Source organism: Lathyrus oleraceus, chromosome 5 (assembly GCF_024323335.1).
Source record: "Lathyrus oleraceus cultivar Zhongwan6 chromosome 5, CAAS_Psat_ZW6_1.0, whole genome shotgun sequence".
NCBI classification, from domain to species: Eukaryota; Viridiplantae; Streptophyta; class Magnoliopsida; order Fabales; family Fabaceae; genus Lathyrus; species Lathyrus oleraceus.
Genome location: NC_066583.1, coordinates 366,910,303 through 366,925,292, shown reverse-complemented (window position 1 = coordinate 366,925,292; position 14,990 = coordinate 366,910,303). Strand labels below are relative to the sequence as shown.

Here is a 14,990-nt window from a genome sequence, read left to right as displayed (position 1 = left end):
TTAGCTCATGCATTTAGCTCTCTCCATCTATAAATACCATGCCTTGCCTTCACAATTCTTCAACCTAATGGCGCCTAAATCCCTGCTGAATTGAATCCCCACCCATACCAAAGGAACAAACTTCATTTTTCTCCAAAATTTTCAGATCTGAAATTCAATTGCATTGGTTGAATTTTAAGATCTAAAGTTCCTAAGCCTCTTCACTTTGATCCATTGAAGCTTCTGTTTGCAAAAGGAACCAAAGAGAGTGACTCAACTCTTCACAATCCAAAGGTTTTGCTCCACTGAAATTTGCTTCGAATCTCATCATACTTTGCTCAATTTGCCTTGATCTTGTGTTGTCTGAAGTCCTCTCTATAGAGGCATCATTATTATGTGCTTAATTGTTGAAATCGAGCAAGTTTAGTTGAACACCACCAAACTTCCATCTCTGATTTCTCTCTTAATAGGAATCTAGAGTGGAATTGAGTGGCATAGGAGTGATGTACATCATTTCACCTTTCGAATGGTGCCTGGATCGTGCATTTTAGTTAACATTTGAATCTCTGCATTTTTGAACTCTCACCGGAGCTTGCCGAAGAAGACGGTGGCGCTGGCCACCGTCCGTTTGCCAGATCCAATCTGAGCCGTGCGATGCATTCTCCATATTTAATCTCCATGCTTCATTGTTATGACTTTTCTTTAATATCCATGTGGTTGCATTGACTGTGGAATACGCTAGGCGCGCGCTTGTGGATCCTTGGATCTGTCAGCTCAATTAATGAGCTCAGATCCAAGGGCTCAAGCTTTTTTTCCTTTTTTTAATTCTGATTTTATTTTCTATTTCATTTTTAAATTTCATTTTCTAAAATTCATATCTCTTTTATTATTGGTCCAAAAATTATGGGACCAATTGCATTATTTCTCTTTTAATTTCTAATTTCTAAAAATGATTTTTAATATTTTTTATTTTATCATTTTCTATTTTTTTAGTAATTTTCTCTTTTTTGGTTATTTTTAATTCATTTTAAATAGTTTTTAATTTTAAAAAAATACAAAAATATTTTCTCAACCTCTTTGAATGATGATAGATCTATGAAAAATATTCTCATCAATTTATTAATTGATTTGGGATTTATTTGAGATTTTAGTTCAATTAGGTTATTTTTATTCATTTTTAATTGATTTAAAATAGTTTCTGACTTTTAAAAATGCTGAAATTTTTTGTCAAGCTTTGTTTGACCTTGTTGGACTTGGGATAATTCACTTGGATTTTTCAAAGTTGATTTGAAGTGAGTTTGAAGTTTGACCTTTCTTTAATATTTTAATTCAAGTTTTATTTTAAATATTAAAAATGCCAAAAATATTTTGTTTATTTCTTGACTTCCAATCTTCATTTTGCTTCTGTTTTCTATTGTTTGACCTTGATCTTCCCTATCTTTGGTCAACATTTATTGATTGATACATTCCATTTCATTGCATGCACTTTAATTCTTCATTTATAATTCTTCTTATTCATCTCCTTCTTTTTCTTCTTTTCTTTTCTTGATCAATGAGTTAAAGGTTGATAGTTAGCATTGATTAGGGAGGTTTAATCTTCCTTGATTCAAATCTAGTTCATCTTGATCACATGATCAAGTGAATGGCTTTGCATTAAGGATAGATTTCTTTCTAAATCATGCAAAGGACTTAAACCAATACAAGATCATTTCTCTTCTTCTTTTTGGCATGGCAAGTTGTTGGAGTTTGATTCATTAATCCAGACCTCTAACTTGTGTTGTTGCCTACATTATTATTGACCGGCCTCAGATAGTTGTGACTTCTACATAAGTCCAATTACGATTGCTTAACATAGCGCTAAATTTGCCTTATGGCACACTAACTACTAACACTAACCATTAACAATTAATATTTACTTTTTGCTCTTTACATTTATGCAATTTACTATTCTTGTACATATTATTCATTTGCTTTTCCCCCTTTGCTCATTTGAGCACATGTTTATGTTTATACAATTTGCCTTTTGCTCACTTGAGCACATAATTGTGTATATATTATTGTGCTTGTGTTTTGTTTTGATTGTTGTGGACCAAATGCAAAGAAATGGACAAATGGATTTAGTTTCTAGGACTTTACCTATGCAAATTGGAGTAAAAGGACCTTAATGGTGAAGATGGATTAGAAGGACCAAACCTCTAAACTCACTCTTGTCCATTCTTGATTTGCTTCATAAAACTTTTGATGTGTGTGCTCTTGTGCTAGGGAATTCTATGAGAGCTCAAATTGAAGAACCATTGCCATGTTCATCCAAAGTGAAAGATACAAGATACATTGAGGATCTCTTAAGAGGCTTGTTTGATTGTTGCTTGAGCTTACTATTATTTTGCTTGCATATTCCAAAGGATGGAAGCTACTTGGATCATCAATATGATCTCAAGAGAGGAACTCCATTTGTGGTCTTGTTTCTTATCCCTTATCTCTTGTATAATTAGGACTTTAGCCATTCTTCTTCTTCCCTCCACTCTAACCCAAGCCAAAACTTTTGTGCAAACATTTAACACTTCTTTTCAAACATTAGAAACCTAAGCCTTATGCTTTTGATCTTCAAACTATATTTTCATAACACTTATTTTGAATTGAACTTTTAAATCAACTTTGACCATATTTTGTAAATACATTTCATTGGTAAATATAACCCATTCAAATGTCTTTTTGTGGTTTCAATGGCCACCTTCTTAATCAAAACTTTTCACAAACTTTATCTATTAGGTTTGAGTTATCCTTGAGGTAGATATAATACTCACCTATATCCTTAGTGATGGACAATGAGTCTTCCATGCTTATTATAGGGTTAACCCCTCATTAGCATGTTGAAGCTATCCTCACATGGTGGATTTGTGGTTTTAGGTTGAGTTTTCTCCCTTGGATAACAAAAGACCTTAAGGCTTTTGGACCAATCAATTCACCAACTCATTTTGAGATTTTTACCCCAAACTACGAGGTTTTGATCCTAATCTTTTTTAAGATGGTACGTAGGCAATGGGTTTATCCATCCAAATACAAAAATGTAAATAACTTGTATATTCTCTTCTCATCTCTTCAATCATGTTTGAACAAATAATTTTTCACAAAATACCAACCTTACAACAAATGTGAAAAGGGCTCCCTAGGAGTACCTAGGATGTTTTGGATGCTTAAAACCTTCCCATTGCATAACCAACCCCCTTACCCAGATCTCTGACATTTTTACTAGTTTTTGATTCGATAAAACTTTTAGGTTTTTGTTCGCTTTTTAACCATTCCTTTGGATAAATAGAAGTGCGGTGGCGACTCGACTTGTATGGTTTACCTTGGATTTAGTCAATATCTCTAATGGTAACGAATACCCCGCTACAGGGTCCATCTACTTCTTTTCCACTTCTCAGTATAACGACATTTGCATGTCCCTTCGGATTAGGTTGCGGCTGTCCAGGAAATGTTCCAGCTGGAGCGGATGTAGATGCTTGATGTTGAGCCACTTGTGAAATCTGTGTTTCAAGCATTTTATTGTGGGTGGCTAAGGCGTCTACTTTATTCGCTAGTTGTTTAAGTTGCTCGCTAGTATGTATGTTTTGGTTCAAGAAGTCCTTGTTTGTTTGAGCTTGAGTAGCTATGAAGCTTCCCATCATCAACTCGAGATTTGACTTCCTAGGCATGTTAGGAGCATTACTAGCTGGTTTTTGATATCCAGGCGGAACAAACAACTAGTGTTTGGCCAGGTGCATAAAGGGCATTGTTATTCTTATACGAGAAATTGGGATGGTTTTTCCAACCAGGGTTGTAAGTATTTGAATAGGGATTTCCTTGTGTGTAGTTCACTTGATCGGTTGGGACTCCTACTAATATTTAACATTCTTATGCAGTGTGTCCAGGGTTTCCACATAGCTCATAGTTTGGAGTTACAGCGGCCACGGTGGCTGCGGGTGGTATGGTCGAGTTATCTAGTTTTTGGACAAGGGCATCTACCTTTGCATGAACATGGTCAAGGCTACTGATTTTGTACATTCCACCCTTAGTCTGGGACTTTTCCATTGGAGTTCGTTCACCTCCCCATTGGCAATGGTTCTGGGCCATGTTTTCAATGAGTTGATAGGCTTCGGTGTATGGCTTATCCATAAGTGCACCGCCCGCGGCAACGTCTATTGTAAGTCTTGTGTTGTACAGAAGCCCATTATAAAAAGTGTGAATGATCACCCAGTCTTCTAGACCGTGGTGTGGACATATCCTCATCATGTCCTTGTATCTCTCCCATGCTTCGTAGAGAGATTCCACATCTTTTTGCCTGAATCTGTTGATTTGAGCTCTCAACATAGCAGTTTTGCTCGGCGGAAAGTATCGGGATAAGAAGACGTTCTTCAGCTCCTCCCACATTGTAACGGAGTTGGAGGGCAAGGATTGCAACCAAACCCAAGCTCTGTCTCTTAGAGAAAAGGGAAAAAGGCGCAGTCTTATCGCATCTTGAGATACACCATTCGCTTTTACAGTATCCGCGTACTACACAAACTTGATCAGGTGTTCATTAGGATCTTCTGTTGGATTTCCAGCAAATTGATGTTGTTGGACGACTGATAAGAGTGAGGGTTTCAGCTCGAAATCGTTTCGATTAATAGCGGGGGCAGCAATGTTGTTGTGGGGTTCTTGTTGAGATGGGTAGCGTAGAATTTAAGAGGACGATTCTGGGGTCCTTCTTCAGCCATGTTTGATTTTCCTTCTGACTTAAGAGGAAATGAGATATCGGGAATACTGTACTTTTGTTGATATTCATGTATTCGGCGTCTCACGTATAGGAAACGCTCTAATTCAGGGATTGGTGGTGCTAAGTTATCGCCTTGTGAGCGAGTACTTGGCATACAATCAGGGAAAGAAAAAGGAGAGAAGATAAGTTTTTGTTTTTACCTTAGTCTATACCGTGCAACGGAAGAATCACACTATTCGACTAAAACAGGTCCCCGACAACGACGCCAAAAACTTGATGCTTCGTCTGGTTATATATAAAATATAGTCTGTCGGGTACTTGACTGCAAGTGCACAGTCTAGTCGCTTTAGTTTTAAAAGATATCGATCCCACAGGGACCTATGGTCAAATTAGTGCTGCTAACGTCACTATGTTTAGCTAAGGGAATTGATTAGTAAGAGTTCGAGGGTAATATAGTAAATCTAAGGGAAATTTTCGGTTTTAAGAAAGAATTAAAGGAAGGAATCAGTATGCAGCGCATTAATCGTCAGGGATTCGATAAGTCATCGGTGAATAGTTTAAATGACAAATATCTCTCAGTAGAAAATGTTTATTTAAAAGACTTTATCTCACACTCTCGTGGTTGTTGACTTGGCCTATAACTTTAAGTCAAAATGTACGCTCTCGCTGTCCCATTTGAAGTCAAAATTACTTTTTGAAAATAAATAAATTCTAATTGTTTTTAAAGTGCTCTCGCTGTTTTTAAACCCAATGCCTAATTTTTACTATCCAGCTCGAGCCTCACGCTCTCGCGATTGTTGGTTCTCACCTTAGTTAATTTCCCACTCTCGTGGCAAAAGCGTATTAAATAGCTTTTCATGCTTTTGTGATAAAGTTAATTAAATTCATATTAAAAACTTCAGCCTAAAAGGTTATTTGAGAAAAAGGGCTTTCACCGGTTATTATTAAATCCCATCAAATTAAGTTGCTACATACCGATACCGGTAGTTTAGCCGGACATATTAATTAAAGCAATCGTACGGCATAAATAGATTAACTCAGGGGCAAACATGCTTATAACAATAAATGGGCAATAATAATAATAATTCAATGAAAACCTGGAGATCGAAGTACAGAGTATAGCGATTCTTGGAGCACTTGAGCAGTCCTCCATAAGTCGGTAGGCTTTGCTTCTTCAATACAGATTACTACTTAAAATTAAATAAAGTGTAGTAGTTCCCCAGTGTAGGAAACTACTACTATGGCTAACTGGAAAACTAACTGAAAAAGGGAAACAACAAGGCAATGGAAACAAGGTTATCGGAAAGAAAAGAAAAAATGCTGAATGCTAAAAACTGGAAATTAAATTGCAGAGCATCAAATCAAAGTAGGCGTCCCCAATTTTTCCCAATTGAGTCCTTTATATAGTGTCCATTAGGTCTTGGTAGTTGAGGAATTCAAGGAACACTTGGTCTTGAGAGAGGAAATCGTGGGAAAAGTTTGTTGGAGGAAATATAGGCACTTTTAGGTGCCTGTTGCTGACTGCTTCAAAGCGCAGTTTGTGGCCGTGTGACGGTCGTCATGGGCCTGTGACGCTCGTCACAGTCTGGGCCGTGACGAGCGTCATGAATGTGTGATGATCGTCACATCAACAAAATTTGCTTTTTTCTGTTCTTCTGGTTTTTCCATGCTTTTTTACTTGTTTCTTCTTCTTTTTCTTCCTTTTCTTCATTTTTCTCTTTAGTGCATGGAGATTCAAATACCTGCAAAAACAACACGAATACTTGCGCAATAATCGGGATATTAATCGGAACAATGTGATTTCTGAGTGTAAATTAAGGCATTTATCTGATGTGTTTTCGCGTTATCAGTTCTCCATGATGTCGTCTTTGTGCCAGATTATAAGTCTCTGATGAACCGTCGAAGGTACCACTCCTATCCCATGGATACATTCTCGACCCAGGAGTAAATTGAAATTAGCTTTGGAGTATATTACAATGAACAATGTTGAGCGTGTTGTTGTGCCCACAACAAGATCGACCTGGACAACACCAATTATATTGTTGGTTTTCCCTTCATAGTTTGATAGGATCATGTTGTGTTGTCGAAGATCTTCGTCACCCTTTCCCATTTTCTTAAATAGAGTATGGGGCATTACATTAACCGCAATGCCCCCGTCGACGAATACCTTATTTACCATTATTCCATCAACCTTCGCCCTGATGAATAAAGGCTTTAGATGATACATGATCCCTGGGCTGGGTCTTTGTTGAAAAGTATATCTTCGGCAAATATTTTTATATCGTATCCACAGAGATTGGTTGTTATTACCGCCGTTCTATAATCCAAATTGTTATAAGTTTGAAAAGTAACAAAGTTGTTTTGTTTGGAAAATTATCTTGTTGGTAAATGTCACTAAAAACAGTAAAATGGTTTTAATCAAATGTAAAAGCTTGGCAAGATTGGAGTTCACTATTCTAAATGCTTATGATTCCTTATGATAACTATATAGATTTAAGATTATTGATGATTTTCAAGTATCCTCTCAAAGTCATTTATGTCTAAATGATATTGTGATAATCACTATATTGATCCTTAGACGATCTCTCCACCTAACTATCAATATAGAAATCTTTAATGTTTAATACCAAAGAAGAGTAATGAATAAACCTATCTCTACAACTTTTTCACTACTTGAAAATCTGATTTATGTCAAGACTCAAATAATCTCTTTCAACAACTACTCAAATCTGGTTTTCAATTTAGGGCAAAAATAGTATTCAATACATCAACAATCTTTATCATATATAAAAGTCAAATGGAATACATAAACAAATGAGAATAGCTACTACCTCCAATCTTGACAAAATGGAGTTTAGCTCCTCATCATCATTGTTACAAAGCAAAATGTTAATAGAAGAAAAACTCTGTTTTTCTCTCTTACAAAAAATATCTCAATGTGTGAATAATAATGAATAATCCTAGAATAATGTGTTCTCCTCTCCTAAAAGAGTTGACATTTCCTTAATTGATCATTTCCATCCAAAATAGAAAAGCTATTCCAAGACAGACACCAAAATGGCAAAACAGTTGGTCATGAATTACAGCAACCTTGACCCAAAATCAGCTTGCTGGATTCGCAACCTTCACGGCGCGAAGGCAGTTCGCGGCGCGAACTGAAGCTTATCCAGCTTCCTTGCTTTGCAAGCCTCATCCAAAATCTTCCAAATTGTGATGTTGCATTCCAAAAGCTCTTTCATCTAAAAATTCTAAAAAAACTAATAAATCTGTGAAATAACTATTTAAAACAAAATAAATTAAATCTAATTGCATTTATACAAATTAATAAGAATAAAAGTGTGTAATTACATTAAAGTTTGGTAAAAGGGACCAATAAAATGATATAAAAAATAGTACTAATTGGTCCCTAACAGTCTCTCGAACATGGCTTTCTATTCCTCCACTACGCCGCTATCCTTGACGTAGTAGCACAGAGGTTTCCCTCCAACCGTTTCATCTGGCACAAAGTATTCTTCTGTTTTAGAGACTTCGGATACCATGTCGTATTCATTTAGAAATACCGATACAATGCCGCAGTTTACAACGAAGTCATCACCATAGATGTCATCATTGGTTTCGTTGTACATTTCTTCGTCAAACTCCTCGTCGGACAGGGGGGAGTGTTCGGGCTCTCCTTCCTCTGGTTGAGGGGAGTACTCAGGTTCTTCTTCCTTCGATTCGCCCCGTCCCTTGGCTGTTTTTCAACCTGTGACGAACATTTCACACTTTGGGAGGATACCATTGCTTTCTTCCCCGTTGAATCAACAGTCATGGCCATTGTCGGGTTCACCACCATTTTTCCTTGTCCTAGTCCCAATACCTTTGGTATCCGTTTCTTTTGTCCAGAGGTTTCCACGGGTTTCAAATATGGAGATGTGACATCCCTCCCAGCTTTTTTGTTCCGCAAGTAACGCCTCCATTATGTCTTGGTCATCAGATTCTTTCCTTTGTAGTTAGGAGATACCATGTATCCCGTTTTCTTATCTGGAGATGATATTTCTTTCTCCAACACTCTCCACTTTGGTTTCTTGGCCCCTTTCTAGCTGACAGACTCTATCCACTTTTCTTACGGAATGTCGGTCGGCGGGATGAAAGTCTTTGGTCGGGGACGTTGAAACTGACTCCTATATTCTTTGTTCCGTCGAGGTGCTCCATGCTTGTCAAACACAAATCATAGGATGACAAGTTTCTCTTCCTTCAAAGCCTTGTTGTCAGCCTCTAATTTCTCGGTTGTTTTCTCGTCGAACACCACACTGCACTTAGGGAACAGCAGAGCCTTTGACCCATTCACTCTACACTTCTCTTGGAAGTCTGATAAAATTTCACCTGGTTAGGGGTAGGCCGACTCCAATTGCCTTTCGACCTTATTTCCGAAACCCTTAGTAGTTTCGACCATCAACACTTCAAAATATTCAGCTAAGGATGCTGCCTCGGAAGCCTCCACGAGAAAATCAGAAGTCTCTACCTTCATGCATTTGAGATGCTCTGAGTATAAAGCTTTTTCTACCTTCAGAGGATCAAAGTCCACCTGCATTTTTGGCCTTTCGCCAAATTGAAGCATTCCTTCTTTCAAAGCCTTTTGCATCAAATCCCTAAAAAGAACACATTGGTGAGTTTTGTGACCAAGGAAATTCTGAAATTTACAGAATCCCATTTTCTTATTTTGTTCTAGGGGGGATCTTTTAAATCCTAGGGGATGATAATTTGACCGTCTTTCACTCACAGATTAAAGATCTCGTCGCACTTAGACACGTTGAACGTATAAGTCTTAGCTACATATTTATTTGTTTTCTCAGCTTCGATGGGGTTTTTTCCATTCGAAGGCTTTACAACCTTACATGCATATGGAGGTCCGGGCTTAAGCTCCACCACATTAACCTCGCTTTTGTCGATTAAATCTTCGTCATCGAAAGAACAACCTTCAACTGCGATCTAGGATATTTTTTCTTTCTTATGATATCGACCCATTTTGGTTTTCTCAGCTTTCAGGCGTTCGATGCATCGAACTCTGTCAGCCAATTGGGCCATATCTCTAAGATACTGAGTGTCCAGCTTTTTCCTTATAGAATAATCTAAACCCCTGGCTTCTATATCGACTAACTCATGCTCAGGGACTTGAGTAAAGCATCAGGCTTTCAACAGTCTAAACCTGTTTAGGTACTGATCAACTGACTCATCAACCTTTCGTTTAACACTGGCTAGTTCTTTGAGGCTAATCTTTGATTGCCCCATGTAAAATTGTTCATGGAACAATCTCTCCAACTGTGTCCACGTTTAGATCGACTGTGAAGGTAGCATTGTGAACCACATAAACACATTTTTTGTAAGAGAACTTGGGAAGTATTTTAACTTCAAATCCTCATTGTTCTCTATGTCGCCAGCCTCAGTCTGATACCTGGTAGCGTGTTCGACGGTCCTCAGTGTCCCCAGCGAACTTGGTAAATTTCGGGACCTTCCATCCCCTAGGCAGTTCTGTCTGTAAGACAAATTCTGGAAAGGGTGAAGAGTAGGTCGGCCGATGTAGGCATGGGCTTATTCTGTTTCGTACTATGATCCGTTCGATGATAGCCTCTAGGTTTTGCTCCCCAACGGTTGCCTCGTGTCGAATCTGCCTGACCATATGGTCGAGATCCTGGTTTTTGTTAACCATAACCACGGGGGCCTTCGTGTCACCCTTGGGATCTGTTCGAATTCCTGATATTCTTGTTCGACAGTATCGTCCTTCATTTCCTCTTGTCGGACCGGGGTTTCCTGTCGAGGAGGAGGCATAGGATTCCAACGAATCGGCGCCCTTGGAGCCCCCAAAAAGTCTCTTATCCTGGTCATTTGAGTTTCCAATTTCTGGTAACTCTATGTTGAATTTTGGATCAAAGGCCTCAAGATGGTACCCATTTGCTGAGTTAGCATATGTATCATTTCATGGTTACTCTCGTTCATCTTTTGTCTCATAACGACGACAGAACTCGACGTAAAAGTTGGGACCGACTAGGACGCTGATCCAAAACTTAGGGGTCGACCGAATGGGGTTGCCAAAGCTCCTAACCCCTGGTAATGTGGGAATGGCGATGAGTATGTTTTGCTTAAAGTCGAACCGATATTATGCATACTTGCCATAAAATCAGTCGGCATTCCTAACGTCCTGTGCATGAGGACTGTAAAACTGGACATATATTTCCCAGAAGTTCCCATTGTTGTTGGTGTCGGAGTTTGTGGCTGACACGGTTTCATAATTGGACCTATAAACGTTGTCGAAACCGCTGACGCCACGCTGGAACCGACATCGTCCGTCTGTGACATCGTTGTGTTTCCTGCCGAAGACGTCCCTTTGTGTGGTCGAGGAGACGTCATTTTGCCACTGCGTAGTCGCATACACTAAACACTTCGGGGTTCCACCAGGTGTGCCAATTTATTTTTTGCCAACAATCTCTAGCCTTCCTATGAAAGGGTTACTTGCAGGAACGACTACAAAGTCCTGGACTTAGTGTTGAGTGTATAATGGTTTAGTAAGAAATGTCTTTGGAATGTTTAAAAATGGGTGAATATAACTCTTGGTGAGTTGGAAATGCAGTAAAGTAAACGCAATAAAAGACCAAAATCTGGTGAAAGTAAAGGCAATAAGGTAAAGACAATTTGGTAAGTTTAAATAACTGATGAATATAACTGGAGGCAAAGGTATATTTTCTGTAGGGAGATGACTCTTTTCTCGTAAACGATTTGGTATTTCAAGTGTACTCCTACTTGCAAATGCTAAAAATTCCACCTTTGAAATGATCCATAACACTTACTTAAATACTAATAAAAAGTAACTGTCGGGAGGTTACGAACCTATCTTGAGATGACACGTGTCAGCCCATTTCTCTCGTGTACATAAATAACTGCCCACATTTCGGCCACCCACAATCACTCCTCATCATGGAGATACCCTTCGACTTCGACTGGCCCTTTTAATGTCAACCCATGGATTGTCCAAATTCTCGTCGACCTCATATTCCGACGGACTTCCTAGTCGAGTATGTTTTACCTTCTTTGGCTGAAATTTGTCAACTAACACCTGCACCCTTAACTATGCGAACCCCCCATTTTTGCGAACTTTTGCGGGGCATGCTTGTATATTACCCATACATACACTAACTTGAGCATTGAAGTGCTAAACTTTTGCTTACACCCTCTCTGGTCACCATAGATCTATAACCACTGCACCAAAACCTTAAATGTGGTGATCGTCATCAATATAACATCGATTTCCTATTCTAGTATAGAATAACGGTGTGGTATTTAGGAATTATCTTTTGATTCTCACAAACTTCACTTTGATTTTCTCGAACTTCTCAAGCAATGTCGTCGCAATCGTTTTTGTTTCAACTCCAATCAACCATAAATGTTTGCCTTGCTTCTCAAATAGCTGGTTCGAAAGTAGGTTGCACTTGTATATCTCCAGATGATTCTTGATTGAATATTCACATTCTTCTAATAACGACCAACTAGTTATTTTTCGTCATCAATGAAAATCCCTAGGCTTCATCTATGATTCCTCAATGACCGCTTTAAAAGACTCATCCAATTCCTCCTTCACTAATACAGATTCCCATACCTCATGATTCTCTTTCTCGCGCGCAAATTAAGATTCTTCTTTTGCAACATCATGTATTGGTTCCCTTGTTGTTTTATCTTCTCCAACATCTTCAAGCTTATATAGGAACTCCAAATATAACAAACTTCGCTTGAACATCTTCAACCTTTTACAACAAAAAAAATGCGAGACTTTTTTGCGTAGAATAAAATAAGGAGAAGATTCCAATTGAGATTGAAATGGTGTTAGAGGTTTTGCAACACGGTCATTTGAAGTTATCCCAGGGTATGCTCTCATCAACGTCAATTCACAATTTTCAATAACTTAAGAATTTCCAAGGAGGAGTTGTCTTCCTCACTGTGACAACAAATCACCTTCATATAACTCTAGTGACATAGACAATATACGTACACCACCTAGAGATTAGCGTCCAAGAAGGCCACCTTCTTCCCATCAATCGCTGAAGAGACCCAAACATAACTCTGCATAACAGGATATTACCCCACATAGGATGAACCATATCATAAGAGAAATCATTGGATGCCATATTCCTAAGTCTTCGAAAAACAACCACAAAGTTGGAAAGTTATAATGGCACTAAAGACCCTGACAAACACGTCAAATGCATGGACGTTGTACTAGACTACCACTAAGCCAAAGGAGTAGTGAAGTGCAAGATTTTTATTGTCACCTTGGAGGAAGCTGTTATGACTTCATTCAAAGCCTGGGAAGAGAACTCCATAAAATCTCGGAGAATATTGCGTGATGATTTCAAATCCCATTTCAAAATATGAAAGTGTTGACCCAGACAATGGCGGTCCTTAGTGTCATTCGTCAAAGGAAGAAGAAGACCTTACGAGAATACAATGGAAGATTCACTAAATTTTTTATCTTCGAGAAATGATTGGGGGCCAAACTCCATGTTCAGGAAGAAGTTGGGATTAGAAGAACCATTGATTATGGGTGATCTACTTGCCTGAGCTCAACCATACATCAACTATGAAAAACACTACTGACTGAAGATGTGGAGATGAACAAGACATCCAAAAGGCATGAGATAACAATTTTCACGGGGAGGTGGGATAAAAGGAGTAATAAGAGACATTGGTCTCATTTCTTAGAGTATACCTCCATTTAACACGTTCATGGAGAGAGTATTGCAATGTCAATAAATAAAATCAAGGAAGTCGAGGTGAGATACCTTCAAGGTGTGAAGGAGTAGGCACACGTTGCCAAAATAAAGTTATATAGATTTCACAAATGTCATGGACATGAGACTAATCAATTCATCTATCAGAAGGATGAAATTGAAGACTTGGTAAAGAAAGAAATACATGGTAGATACACCAAAGAAAACAACTAAATATGGGACAATACGAGTCATTGTGATTCTCCACAGAAAGTTACATGTTAGAGTGAATCCCTACACATAAATCTTTCCCCTCATCAGGGGTGCTACATCATATATGAAGGAAGTAAACGCACTTGAAAGAACTAGGGGAGAAATAGAAACGAAAAGGAAGACTATAGTAAAGGGAAAACAACCCTTCATAACATCCATCTCGAGAGGATACCATTTTATTTCATCTATCACCAAAGGGTTTCCACCATCGAATATGCCATCTAAGGGAACCGAAAAAGGAAAACAGAAAAGTTGTTGTTCATCAATCGGAATCAGGAACCGACTTTATACAAGAGCGGTGAATGACTCATTCTAGACTTTAGAGACATAAAGAAAGAAGGAGGTATATCCGAAGAAATATTTTCATTGGTAATAACAACGACCATGACCAATTTTGACGTATCACAAATCCTCAAGAATTAGGTCAAGAAAAACGTCAACCCAAAATTAGTCCATGTGGAACGGGTGATCACACATTTCAACCAGTGTCGGTCCAACACATGTTGAGGCTCGAGGCAAATTGGAAAAAACATATTTAAAAAATATTTAATTAAAATTATTATATTTAATAATAAGTAAAATCAAGACACATAATCACCGACAACTGCATCGAAAGTGTAATATGCAAAGCACACATAATGCTACAAAACACTCAAAATACTAACAATCTTACTAATTAGCCATATCTCACATTATAAGCATGTAGGGGTAGGGGTGTTCAAAACTGAACCAACCCAATAGAAAATCGCAAACCGAACCAAACTAAAATCGAAACCGCAAAAAACGTATTTGGTTCGGATGTGTTTGGGCCATGTTTTAACAAAACCGCATGGTTCGGTTCGGTTTGCGGTTTGTATTATGCAAACCAAACCAAACCAAACCAAACCAAATCGAATCAAATTGCATTATGTTACAATCTAAATTTCACTTAACTCACCCCCAACCTAAATTTAAACCTATTATACCTTAGTCTTACGATTACGAACAATTTTCTCTTCCTCACACTTAGAGTTTCAGTTTAAGCCTTCTCAAATCTCTCATTGTAGTATCGCGTCTTCTTCGCTAAATACATCTTACATCTTCTTATCTAATCTCTACTCTCTTATATTCTTTATTTTCCAGCCTCTCATTTTTATGCAAGAGTTCTCCCTTCCAATTTCGTTTTTATCGCGCCTCTTCTTGTTTAATCTCTCATCTCTTATGTTCTTTCTTTTTCATCTTCACTAATCTCTTATTTCCTCTATTTTTTCATTATAATGTTTTTG

At 38.1% G+C, this 14,990-nt stretch overlaps 1 non-coding gene across 1 annotated transcript; it reads left to right on the top strand.

Annotated features, from left to right (window-relative positions):
- The first annotated feature begins 4,222 nt into the window (after nt 1-4,222).
- LOC127089483 (small nucleolar RNA R71) lies at nt 4,223-4,329 on the top strand. The gene has a single exon (XR_007791071.1). It is a non-coding gene; the product is annotated as a small nucleolar RNA R71 (small nucleolar RNA).
- Nucleotides 4,330-14,990: the final 10,661 nt, after the last annotated feature.